A 12,384-nucleotide genomic window follows, 5' to 3' on the forward strand; every position below is an offset into this window, starting at 1 on the left:
CATTGAGGACATCACTTACGAGAGGCCCCTTGGAGCTAGCGATCATGTGGTTCTGAGTTTTGACTATATAGTAGAGTTACAAGTGGAGGAGGTAACAGGAACTGAAGGGGACAGGCCAAACTATAAAAGGGGGGACTACACAGTTATGAGAAACTTCCTGCAGGAGGTTCAGTGAGACAGAGAAATGGTAGGAAAATCAGTAAACGAGATGATGGAATATGTGGCAACAAAGTGCAAGGAGGCAGAGGAAAGGTTTGTTCCCAAGGGAAACAGAAATAATAGGAAGACCAAAACGAGTCCTTGGTTTACCCGAAGGTGTAGGAAGGCAAAAACTAAGTGCAACAGAGAATGGAAAAGGTACAGGAGGCATAGGACCCAGGAAAACAAGGAGATTAGTAGAAGAGCCAGAAACGAGTATGCGCAGATAAGGAGGGAGGCCCAGCGACAGTATGAAAACGACATAGCATCGAAAGTCAAATCTGACCCGAAACTGCTGTATAGCCACATTAGGAGGAAGACAACAGTCAAGGACCAGGTGATAAGGCTGAGGAAAGAAGGTGGAGAACTCACAAGAAACGATCAAGAGGTATGTGAGGAGCTCAACACGAGATTTAAGGAAGTATTTACAGTAGAGACAGGAAGGACTCTGGGGGGACAGACCAGATGGGGACACCAACAAGGAATACACCAACAAGTGTTGGACGACATACATACAGATGAGGAGGAGGTTAAGAAACTGCTAAGGGACATCGATACCTCAAAGGCAATGGGACCGGACAACATCTCTCCGTGGGTCCTTAGAGAGGGAGCAGGTATGTTGTGCGTACCACTTACCACAATCTTCAACACATCCCTGGAAACCGGGCAACTACCTGAGGTATGGAAGACGGCAAATGTAGTTCCCATTTTCAAAAAAGGAGACAGAAAAGAGGCACTAAACTATAGACCTGTGTCATTGACGTGTATAGTATGCAAAATTATGGAGAAGATTATCAGGAGGAGAGTGGTGGAGCACCTGGAGCGGAACAGGAGTATAAATGCCAACCAGCACGGATTCACGGAAGGCAAATCCTGTGTCACAAACCTTCTGGAGTTTTATGATAAAATAACAGAAGTAAGACAAGAGAGAGAGGGGTGGGTTGATTGCATCTTCTTGGACTGCAAGAAGGCCTTTGACACAGTTCCTCACAAGAGATTAGTGCAGAAGCTAGAGCATCAGGCGCATATAACAGGAAGGGCACTGCAATGGATCAGAGAATACCTGACAGGGAGGCAACAACGAGTCATGGTACGTAATGATGTATCACAGTGGGCACCTGTGACGAGCGGGGTCCCACAGGGGTCGGTCCTAGGACCAGTGCTATTTTTGGTATATGTGAACGACATGACGGAAGGGTTAGACTCAGAAGTGTCCCTGTTTGCAGATGATGTGAAGTTAATGAGGAGAATTAAATCTGATGAGGACCAGGCAGGACTTCAAAGAGACCTGGACAGACTGGACACCTGGTCCAGCAAATGGCTTCTCGAATTTAATCCTGCCAAATGCAAAGTCATGAAGATAGGGGAAGGGCACAGAAGACCACAGACAGAGTATAGGCTAGGTGGCCAAAGACTGCAAACCTCACTCAAGGAGAAAGATCTTGGGGTGAGTATAACACCGAGCATGTCTCCGGAAGCACACATCAATCAGATAACTGCTGCAGCATATGGGCGCCTGGCAAACCTGAGAACAGCATTCCGATACCTTAGTAAGGAATCATTCAAGACACTGTACACCGTGTATGTCAGGCCCATACTGGAGTATGCAGCACCTGTTTGGAACCCGCACTTGATAAAGCACGTCAAGAAACTAGAGAAAGTACAAAGGTTTGCAACAAGGTTAGTTCCAGAGCTAAGGGGAATGTCCTATGAAGAAAGATTAAGGGAAATCGGCCTGACGACACTGGAGGACAGGAGGGTCAGGGGAGACATGATAACGGCATATAAAATACTGCGTGGAATAGACAAGGTGGACAAGGACAGGATGTTCCAGGGAGGGGGCACAGAAACAAGAAGCCACAATTGGAAGTTGAAGTCACAAATGAGTCAGAGAGATAGTAGGAAGTATTTCTTCAGTCATAGAGTTGTAAGGCAGTGGAATAGCCTAGAAAATGACGTAGTGGAGGCAGGAACCATACACAGTTTTAAGACGAGGTTTGATAAAGCTCATGGAGCGGGGAGAGAGAGGGCCTAGTAGCAACCGGTGAAGAGGCGGGGCCAGGAGCTAGGACTCGACCCCTGCAACCACAAATAGGTGAGTACAAATAGGCGAGTACACACACACACACACACACACACACACACACCTCACTGGTCAAGTGTTGCACACACACACACACACACACACCTAACTGGTCAAGTGTTGCACACACACACACACACACACACACACACCTCACTGGTCAAGTGTTGCACACACACACACACACACCTCACTGGTCAAGTGTTGCACACACACACACACACACACACACCTCACTGGTCAAGTGTTGCACACACACACACACACACACACACCCACACACACACACCCACACACGCACACATGCACACACACACACACACACACACACACACACACCTCACTGGTCAAGTGTTGCACACACACACACACACACACACCTCACTGGTCAAGTGTTGCACACACACACACACACACACACACACACACACACACACACACACACACCTCACTGGTCAAGTGTTGCACACAAACACACACACACACACACACACACACACACACACACACACACATACACACCTCACTGGTCAAGTGTTGCACACACACACACACACACACACACACACACACACACACACACACACACACACACACACACACCTCACTGATGAAGTGTTGAAAAGACAGCATTGCTTATTTAGGTATTTCCTTGTGTGTGCAGTTTCAACCATTCTTTCCATATTAGATAAGTTACGCTGCCGTCTCCCCTGTCTCACTTTCTCGCGAGGGATTATTTCACTCTCCACGTTTAAAAGCGGTTCCTTCAAAGTGTTCCAGGAAGAGATTATGATAGACATTTGGACCCTGTGGCACAGCGTTCCCAGTGAGTCAGCTGGATGAGAGGTAACCACGAACTTATCGTCTGTGCGGATTATAGTATCAATAAATGGTTTGGAAAACCGACAAGATAAATAAGACACTTGTGCAACAGTTGGGTATCTTTATTTTTGAAAAGTTTCGCCAGTCAGTCGCTTCTTCAGTCCACTGCAGAGGACGGTGGAAAATGAGGAGGAATTGGAAGTAGTCAGTCCCTCAGGCAGGAGTCATTTGTTGAGTCAATCAATCACTGGGGAGATACATCCAGCCTATGGTGGTGGACACCATCTAGGCTGAGGGACTGATTACCTCATCTCCTACTGTCTCCAGTTTCAATACCTTCAAATAACCCAGGTGTCTTATTCATCACTGTATTATCATAGTTTCAGTTCTGTCTTCCCATTATGTCCTTGAATTTGTATTGATAAAGCCTCTGGCTGGCGAAACATCTGCAAATAGAGATACGCAGATGTTACACATGTGTCTAATTCTTTATATGCTACACAGAAATTGATCTTTTGATATAAGAGGAATGAATACTATATTAGGCTTATTAAGCCATGGTAGGCATGTCTAACTCACATCCACTCAAAATAACATGTAATATGCCTCCGAAGGGTAAAATTCTCTTTCTGAAAGCAAGAAAGAGCCACTGAAGGCAAAGTATTCTTGGAAGGTTGATCAGAGCGTGTGGTCCATCCCACGACGACTGAGAGCAACTCCCGAGTGTGTCAGTTTTTTCAGGTATACACAAATACAGTTACATAGATTATCATACATAGCAGCATATGTGTAGAGAACCCGGGATAACTCGAACATTTCCTCAGATGATCATCTCAGGTAATGAAACTACCTTGTTTGTTCTTGGTTGTTGATTCTGTAGTTATTAATATATAATGTAGCAACAGTAGCAACATTCAGCAGCAGCAACACAGCAGCAGCAACACAGCAGCAGCAACACAGCAGCAGCAACACAGCAGCAGCAACAGAGAAGTATGAAGAGTATCCACCTGGCAGTGTGCCAGGTCAGCACAGGCAAACACTTCTTGTTCACTTTACCCTTGAAATGTGAGCAAACAAAGGGTGGAGTGTGAGAGTTGAGTGGCTGACGGTCTGATGTTGCAGGAAGCATCGCCACCCACCATCTGCCTGCAGGTGCGCTCTTCTTTGATGTGTATATTGTGTCCAATTAATTTGATTTACCAACAAACATTACAGTGTGTGTGTGTGTGTGTGTGTGTGTGTGTGTGTGTGTGTGTGTGTGTGTGTGTGTGTGTGTGTGTGTACTCATCTAATTGTGGTTGGAGGGATCGAGTCATAGCTCCTGGCCCCGCCTCTTCACTGTTCGCTACTAGTTCACTCTCTCCCAGCTCCGTGAGCTTTATCATACTTCGTTTTTAATCTATGTATTGATCCTGCCTTTACTACGTCATTCTCCAGACTATTCCATTTCCTGACAACTCTGTGACTGAAGAAATGCTTCTTAACATCCCTATGACTCATCTGAGTCTTTAATTTCTAACTGTGACCCCTTGTTGCTGTGTCCCATCTTTGGAACATCCTGTCCCTGTCCACTTTCTCAATTCCTCTCAGTATTTTATAGGTTGTTATCATGTCCTCCCTGTCCCTCTTGTCCTCCATTGTCGTCAGGTCGATTTCCCTTAGCTTCTCCTCGTAAGATATGCCCCTTAACCTTTACACTTTCTCTTATTTCTTGACGTGCTTGGCCAGGTGTGGGTTTCAAACTGGTGCTGCATACTCCAATATGGGCCTTATGAACACGGTGTACAGAGTCCTGAACGACTCCTTACTCAGATATCGGAATGCTATTCTTAGGTTTGCTAGTCGCCCGTATGCCGCAGCAGTTATTTAGTTGACGTGAGCCTCAAGAGATGTGTTTGGTGTTATACTCATCCCGAGATCTCTTTTCCTTGAGTGAGGTTTATAGTCTTTGGCCCCCTAGGCTGTATTCTGTCTGCGGTCTTCTTTGCCCTTCCCCGATCTTCATGGCTTTATACTTGGTGGAGTTGAACTTCAGGAGCCATTTGCTGGACCAGGCTTGGAGCCTGTCGAGATGCTTTTGTAGTCCTGCCTGGTCCTCCTCCGATTAAATTCTCCTCATTAACTTGACGTCGTCTACAAACAGAGATACTTCTGAGTTTATTCCTTCCATCATGTCATTCACATATACCAGAAACAGCACCTGCCCTAGGAGTGACCCCTGTGGAACCCTGCTCGTCAAAGGGGCCCACTCTGACATCTCGTCGCGTACAATGACTCGCTGCTGTCTTCCTGTCAAGTAGTCTCTGATCCATTGCAGTGCCTTCCCTGTTATACCTGTCTGGTTCTCCAGCGTTTGCATTGTGTGTGTGTGTGTGTGTGTGTGTGTGTGTGTGTGTGTGTGTGTGTGTGTGTGTGTGTGTGTGTGTGTGTGTGTGTGTGTGTGTGTGTGCGTGTGTGTACTCACCTATTTATGGTTGCAGGGGTCGAGACATAGCTCCTGGCCCCGCCTCTTCACTGATCGCTACTAGGTCCTCTATCTTCCTGCTCCATGAGCTTTATCATACCTCTTCTTATAACTATGTATGGTTCCTGCCTCCACTACGTCACTTTGCAGTCTATTCCACTTCCTAACAAATCTATGACTGAAGATTATTATTAGGAAGAAATACTTCCCAACATCCCTCTGACTCATCTGAGTCTTCAGCTTCCAATTGTGGACCCTTGTTTCTTGTGTCCCATCCCTGGAACTAACTCAGTTAGTTCCAGACTTTGGAACAGAACATCTCCAGGTTGAGGGACTGACAACCTCAAATCTACGACTTCAAGGGTGATGGACTGATTACATCGTCTTCACATGTCTACTGCTCCTGCCTTCTTTCTGTACTCGACTGAAGAAGCCTACTGTGTAGGCGAATCGTTTCGGAATAAAGTTGCCTAAATGTTGCCTATGTGTCTTACCTACCAACCTGTCGGTACTGTATACCATTTTGATATTCATCATGTCTCCCCTAAAACTCCTGTCCTGCTTTGTCGTCAGGCCGATTTCCCTTAACCTTTCTTCGTAGGACATTTCTCTTAGCTCTGGGACTAGTCTAGTTGCAAACCTTTTTCCTTTCTCTAATTTCTTGACTTGGTTGACCAGGTGTGGGTTCCAAACTGTTGCTGCATACTCCAATATGGGCCTGACGTACACGGTGTACAATCTTGAACGATTCCGTACTGAGGTATCGGAACACTGTTTTTAGGTTTGCCAGGTGCCCATATGCTGCAGCAGTTATCTTGTTGATATATGCCTCAAGAGATGTGCTCGGTATTGTACTCACCCAAAGATCCTTTTCCTTGAGTGAGGTTTGCAGTCTTTGGCCACCTAGCCTATACTCTGTCTGCGGTCTTCTTTGCCCTTCCCCGATCTTCATGAGTTTGCATTTGACGGAGTTAAATTCAAGGAGCCAGTTGCTGGACCAGGCTTTCAGCCTGTCCAGGTCTTTTTGTAGTCCTGCCTGATCATCATCCGATTTAATTCTTCTTATTAACTTCATATCATCTGCAAACAGGAACAATTCTGAGTCTATCCCTTCCGTCATGTCATTCACATATACCAAAAACAGCACTGGTCCTGGAACCCTGCTCACCACAAGCGCCCACTCTGACATCTCGTCACATACCATGACTCGTTGCCTCCCTGTCAGGTACTCCCTGATCCATTGCAGTGCCCTTCCTGCTATGTGTGCCTGATCCTCTACCTAATCTCTTGTGAGGAACTGTGTCGAAGGCCTTTTTACACCCCAAGAAAATGCAATCTACCCACCCCTCTCTCATGTCTTACTTCTGTTACCTTGTCATAAAGCTCCCTGAATCCATGCTGGTTGTTGTTTATATGCTTGTGCTCCACCACCCTTCTATTGATAATCTTCTCCATGACTTTGCATACTGTGCACATCAGTGATACTGGTCTGTAGTTTAGTGCTTCGTGTCTATCTCGTTTCTTAAAAATGGGGACTACATTTCCCGTCTTCCATACCTTAGGTAGTTGCCCAGATTCAGTGGATGTGTTGAAAATTGTTTTGAGTGGCACACACAGCATCTCTGCTCCCTCTCTAAGGACCCACAGAGAGATGTCCTCTCCCATTACCAGTGAGGTATCAAGTTCACTTAGCAGCGTCTTCACCTCCTCCTCGGTTGTGTGTATTTCATCCAGCACTTGTTGGTATATCCCTTGTTCGTGTACCCCTACCCCTCCCCATTCTGACATCCCAGAGTCCTTTTGTCTCCACTGTAAATACTTCCTTAAATCTCATGTTGAGCTCCTCACATACCTCTTGATCATTTCTTGTGAGCTCCCCACTTTCCTTCCTCAGCTTGATTACCTAGTCCTTGACTATTGTCTTCCTTATGATGTAGCTATACAACAGCTTCGAGTCAGACTAGACTTTTGATCCTGATGTTGTTTTCATACTGTTGCGGGGTCTCCCTCCTTATCTGTGCATACTCGTTTCTTCTCTTCAACTAATCTCTTTATTTTCCTGGATCCTTTGTCTTCTGTACTTTTTCTATTCTCTAGTGCACTTAGTTTTTGCCTCCCTACACCTTTGGGTAAACCAAGGGCTCGTTCTGGTCTTCCCATTATATCTGTTGCTCTTGGGAACAAACCTCTTCTCTGCCTCCTTGCATTTTGTTGTCACATAGTCCATCATTTCGTTTACTGATTTTCCTACCAATTCTCTTTCCCACTGAACCTCTTGCATAAAGTTCCTCACGCCTGTGTAGTTCCCCTCTTGTAGTTTGGCTTTTCCCATCCTACTCCTGTTACCCTTTCCACTTGTAACTCTACTATATATTTGAAACTCAGAACTATGTGATCACTAACTCTGAGGTGCCTTTCTTATGTGATGTCCTATATGTCCGAACTAATCAGGGTGAATACGAGGTCCAGTCTTTCTATTTCATCCTCAACTCTGTCTCTGGTAGTGTCCATAACATGTCGATAAATGAGGTTTTCCAGTACAACATCCATCATCTTGGCTTTCCACGTTTCAGGACCCCCTATGTGGCTCCAGGTTTTCCCAATCAATCTCCTTGTGATTGAAATCACCCATAACTAGTAACTTTGCTCTACCTATGTGAGCTCTTCTGGCCACCTCAGCTAGTGTGCCCACCAGTGCTCTGTTACTCTCTTCATATTCTTTTCTTAGCCTCCTGCACATCCTGTACATGACTGCAATGACTACTTTATGTCCCTCCTTGATTCTTTCATGCCACTCCACACATTTATTTGTTATTCCATCTGCATTCGTATACCAAACCTGCAGCTTCTTTTCTAAAACTGTGGTCTGAGAGAATGTTGGGGTTGAGGGAGTGGGAAACCTGGTAGAGAACTATGGGGGATGCTGTGAGGGTGGAGTTTGTGATGTGGGGGGTGAGGGAGGTGGGTATGGTGTGTGGGTTTTGGGTTAGATTGTTTGGTTGCATTTGGGTTGTCGTGGTTGAGGTCCTTCTGTAGGCGGTTCTGAGGGAGGTTGTATTTGCTTTTCCTCCTGAGTCTGGGTTCTCCTGCTTATCTCCATCTTTGTCTGTTTTCTCCTTGTGTCTTTGTACCCTCTCTTTTAGTTTCTACCTTTCTTCTTGTGTTCTGTTGCAGTCGAAGTACACCCTCTGGTACACTGGTATGTCCCTTAGTCATGCTTTCTCCTGCAGGATCGTCTTTTGAATTGATTCTGCCTTGAAAATCACTTTGACTGGCCATTTTTTTCCTCTTGTAAGCCCCCTATTCTCAAAAAAATTGTCAACTGGGTTATTTCATCCTCTCCTATTACTTTCTTGATTCTTACAATTGCTTTTTTCTTCATCTGTCTTCTTGCTTCATAATTTTCTCCTTCAACTTCCTGGAGACCATAAACAAAAACTGACCTCTCCCTTTCATCTTCCCACTACATTTCACTTTGCATCCCCTGAGTCGATTTAGTTGTCTCCATTGCAGCATTCCTTCCTTCAATCTCTTTTCTATCTGATGTACCTGTGCTCAGTGGTCTGTCATTTTCCCTTCTCAGCTTTTCCTGGGCACTGCTGTGGTCTGTTAGGGTGTCTGCATATGGCTTAGCTCTTTCATTTTCTTCAGTTCCCTTGTTTGTTCCTGGTGTGCTCCTTATCTTTTCCTGGGCTCCTCAGTGGTCTGATAGGGCCTCGGCAAACAGTGAAACTCTGGTGCTCCCTACTGTCCCCTCGTTTGTGACTGATGTAGCAGTTTCTGATATCATGCCCATACTGCTCTTTGGTTCTTTAGACTGTTTCAGAGTTTTAATTCCTATTATAAGCTCTGTATCTTAACTTCTGCTGCTGTGACTTGTAGCTCCAATTTCCTGCTCTCTGCAGCTATCCTCTCCTCCATTTTCTTGCTAAGCTCTTCTACCTTCCTTCCCTACTCTTCTTCCCTTTTCATGAGCTCTGCCACCTAATCTTCCCTCCCAGGCTCCTCTACAAGTCTCCTGGTTCTCTGTCCTGCTCTTTGGCAACCCATTTTTTTTTTTTGGTCACCACAGAAAGAAAACTAAAGTGTTTTTGTGGGGTCATTTGTGATGTGTGTTCATGGGTGAGTGTGTGTGTGTGTGTACTCACCTATTTGTGGCTTCATGGGTCGAGTCGTAGCTCCTGGGCCCCGCTTTCCACTGATTGCTACTGGATCCTCACTCTCCCTGCTCCAGGAGCTTTATCGAACCTCGTCTTAAAACTATGTATGGTTCCTGCATCCACTACGTCACTTTCTAGGCTATTCCACTTCTTGACAACTCTGTGACTGAAGAAATATCTCCTGACCTCCCTTTGACTCAGAAGAGTCTTTCAACTTCCAATTGTGACCCCTTTTTTCTGTGTCCCATCTCTGGAACATCCTGTGTTTATCCACCCTGTCAATTCCTTGCAGTATTTTATATGTCGTTATCATGTCTTCCCTGACCCTCCTGTCCTCCAGTGCCGTCATGCCGATTTCGCTTAACCTTTCTTCATAGGACAATCCCCTTAGCTCTGGGACTAGTCTCGTTGCAAACCTTTACACTTTCTCTAATTTCTTAACATACTTGACCAGGTGTGGATTCCAAACTGTTGGTGCATACTCCAATATGGGCCTGACGTACACTATGTACGTCAGGCCCATATTGGAGTATGCAATACTGAGGTATTGGAAAGCTCTTCTTAGGTTTGCCAGACACCTGTATGCTGCAGCAGTTATCTGTTTGATGTGCGCCTGAGAAGATGTGTTTGGTATCATACTCACCCCAAGATCTTTTTCCTTGAGTGAGGTTTGCAGTCTTTGGCCACCTAGACTATACTCTGTCTGTGGTCTTCTTTGCCCATCCCTGATCTTCATGACTTTGCATTTGTCAGGGTTAAATTTAAGAAGCCAGCTGTTGGACCAGGTTTGTAGCCTGACCAGGTCTCTCTGTAGTCCTGCCTGATCCTCGATCGATTTAATTTACCTCATTAACTTCACATCATCAACAAACAAGGACACTTTTGAGTCTATCCTTTCAATTATGTCATTTACATATACCAAAAACAGCACAGGCCCTAGGACTGACCCCTGTGGACCCCGCTCGTCACAGGCGCCCATTCTGACACCTCGTAAAGTACCATGACTCGTTGTTGCCTTCCTGTCAGATATTCTCTAATCCATTGCAGTGCCTTTCCTGTTATGGATGCCTGATCCTCTAGCTTTTGCACTAATCTCTTGTGGGGAACTGTGACGAAGACCTTCTTGCAGTCCAAGAAAATGCAGTTTATCTAGTCTACTCTCTTGTGTTTTACTTCTGTTACCTTGTCATAAAACTCAAGTGGGTTTGTGACACAGGATTTTCTTTCCCTGAAACCATGCTGGTTGTTGTTTATAAGCTTGTTTCTTTCTAGGTGCCCTACCACTCTCCTCCTCATGATCTTCTCCATGACTTTGCATACTATACACGTCAGTGACACAGGTCTGTAGTTTAATTCCTCGTGTCTGTCTCCTTTCTTAAAAATTGGGACTACATTTGCCATCTTCCATACCTCAGGTAGTTGCCCAGATTCAATGGGTGTGTTAAAAATTGTTGTTAGTGGCATGCATATCATCTCTGCTTCCTCTCTAAGGACCCATGGAGAGATGTTGCCTGGTCCCACCGCCTTTGAGATATCAAATTCACATAGTAGCTTCTTCACCTCCTCCTCGGTTGTGTGTATTTCATCCAACACTTGTTGAGCTCCTCACATACCTCTTGGTCGTTTCTTGTGAGCTCTCCACCTTCCTTCCTCAGCCTGATTACCTGGTCCTTGACTTTTGTTTTCCTCCTGATGTGGGTATACAAGAGCTTCGGGTCAGACCTGACTTTCGATGCTATGTCATTTTCGTATTGCTGCTGAGCCTCCCTTTTTATCTGTGCATATTTGTTTCTGGCTCTTTGGCTAATCTCTTTATTTTCCTGGGTCTTTTGTACTTTTTCCATTCTCTAGTGTGTTTAGTTTTTGCCTCCCTACAACTTTGGGTGAACCAAAGACTCATTCTGGTCTTTCCATTATTTCTGTTTCCCTTGGGAACAAATCTCCCCTCTGCCTCTTTGCATTTTGTTGTCACATAGTCCATCATTTCTTATACCGGTTTTCCTGCCAATTCTCTCTCCCACTGAACATCTTGCAGGAAGTTCCTCATGCCTGTGTAGTCCCCCCCTTTTTTAGTTTGGTTTTTCCCATCCTAATCCTGCTACCCTCTCCAATTGTAGCTTAACTATGTAATCAAAGCACAGAACCACATGATCACTAGCTTTAGTTAGTTTAATATGTTTATTATGCACCCCATACCCATCCTGTGGGCGGTAGTCAAAAGATTACAGAGGTACATAATTGGTCCAGGGACTGGACTCCAAAGTTTTGATAGCTGAGCAAGTTACAGAGGTAATGAACTCACAATTTACAAAGGTAATGAACTCACAATTTACAAAGGTAATGAACTCACAATTTACAAAGGTAATGAACTCACAATTTACAAAGGTAATGAACTCACAATTTACAAAGGTAATGAACTCACAATTTACAAAGGTAATGAACTCACAATTTACAAAGGTAATGAACTCCAGGTAGGTCTGGTCACAGTCATGACAAGTTACAAAGGTATTTACAGATTACAGAGGTACGTAATGGGTCCAGGGACTGGGCCCCCAAAGTTTTGATAGCTGAACTAGGTACAAAGGTAATGAGCTCACAAGTTACAAAGGTAATGAATTCTGTAAGAATGGTTACTTAAGTTTATACATGGCTACAAT

This window comes from Cherax quadricarinatus, chromosome 15 (assembly GCF_038502225.1).
Source record: "Cherax quadricarinatus isolate ZL_2023a chromosome 15, ASM3850222v1, whole genome shotgun sequence".
Taxonomy (NCBI): Eukaryota; Metazoa; Arthropoda; class Malacostraca; order Decapoda; family Parastacidae; genus Cherax; species Cherax quadricarinatus.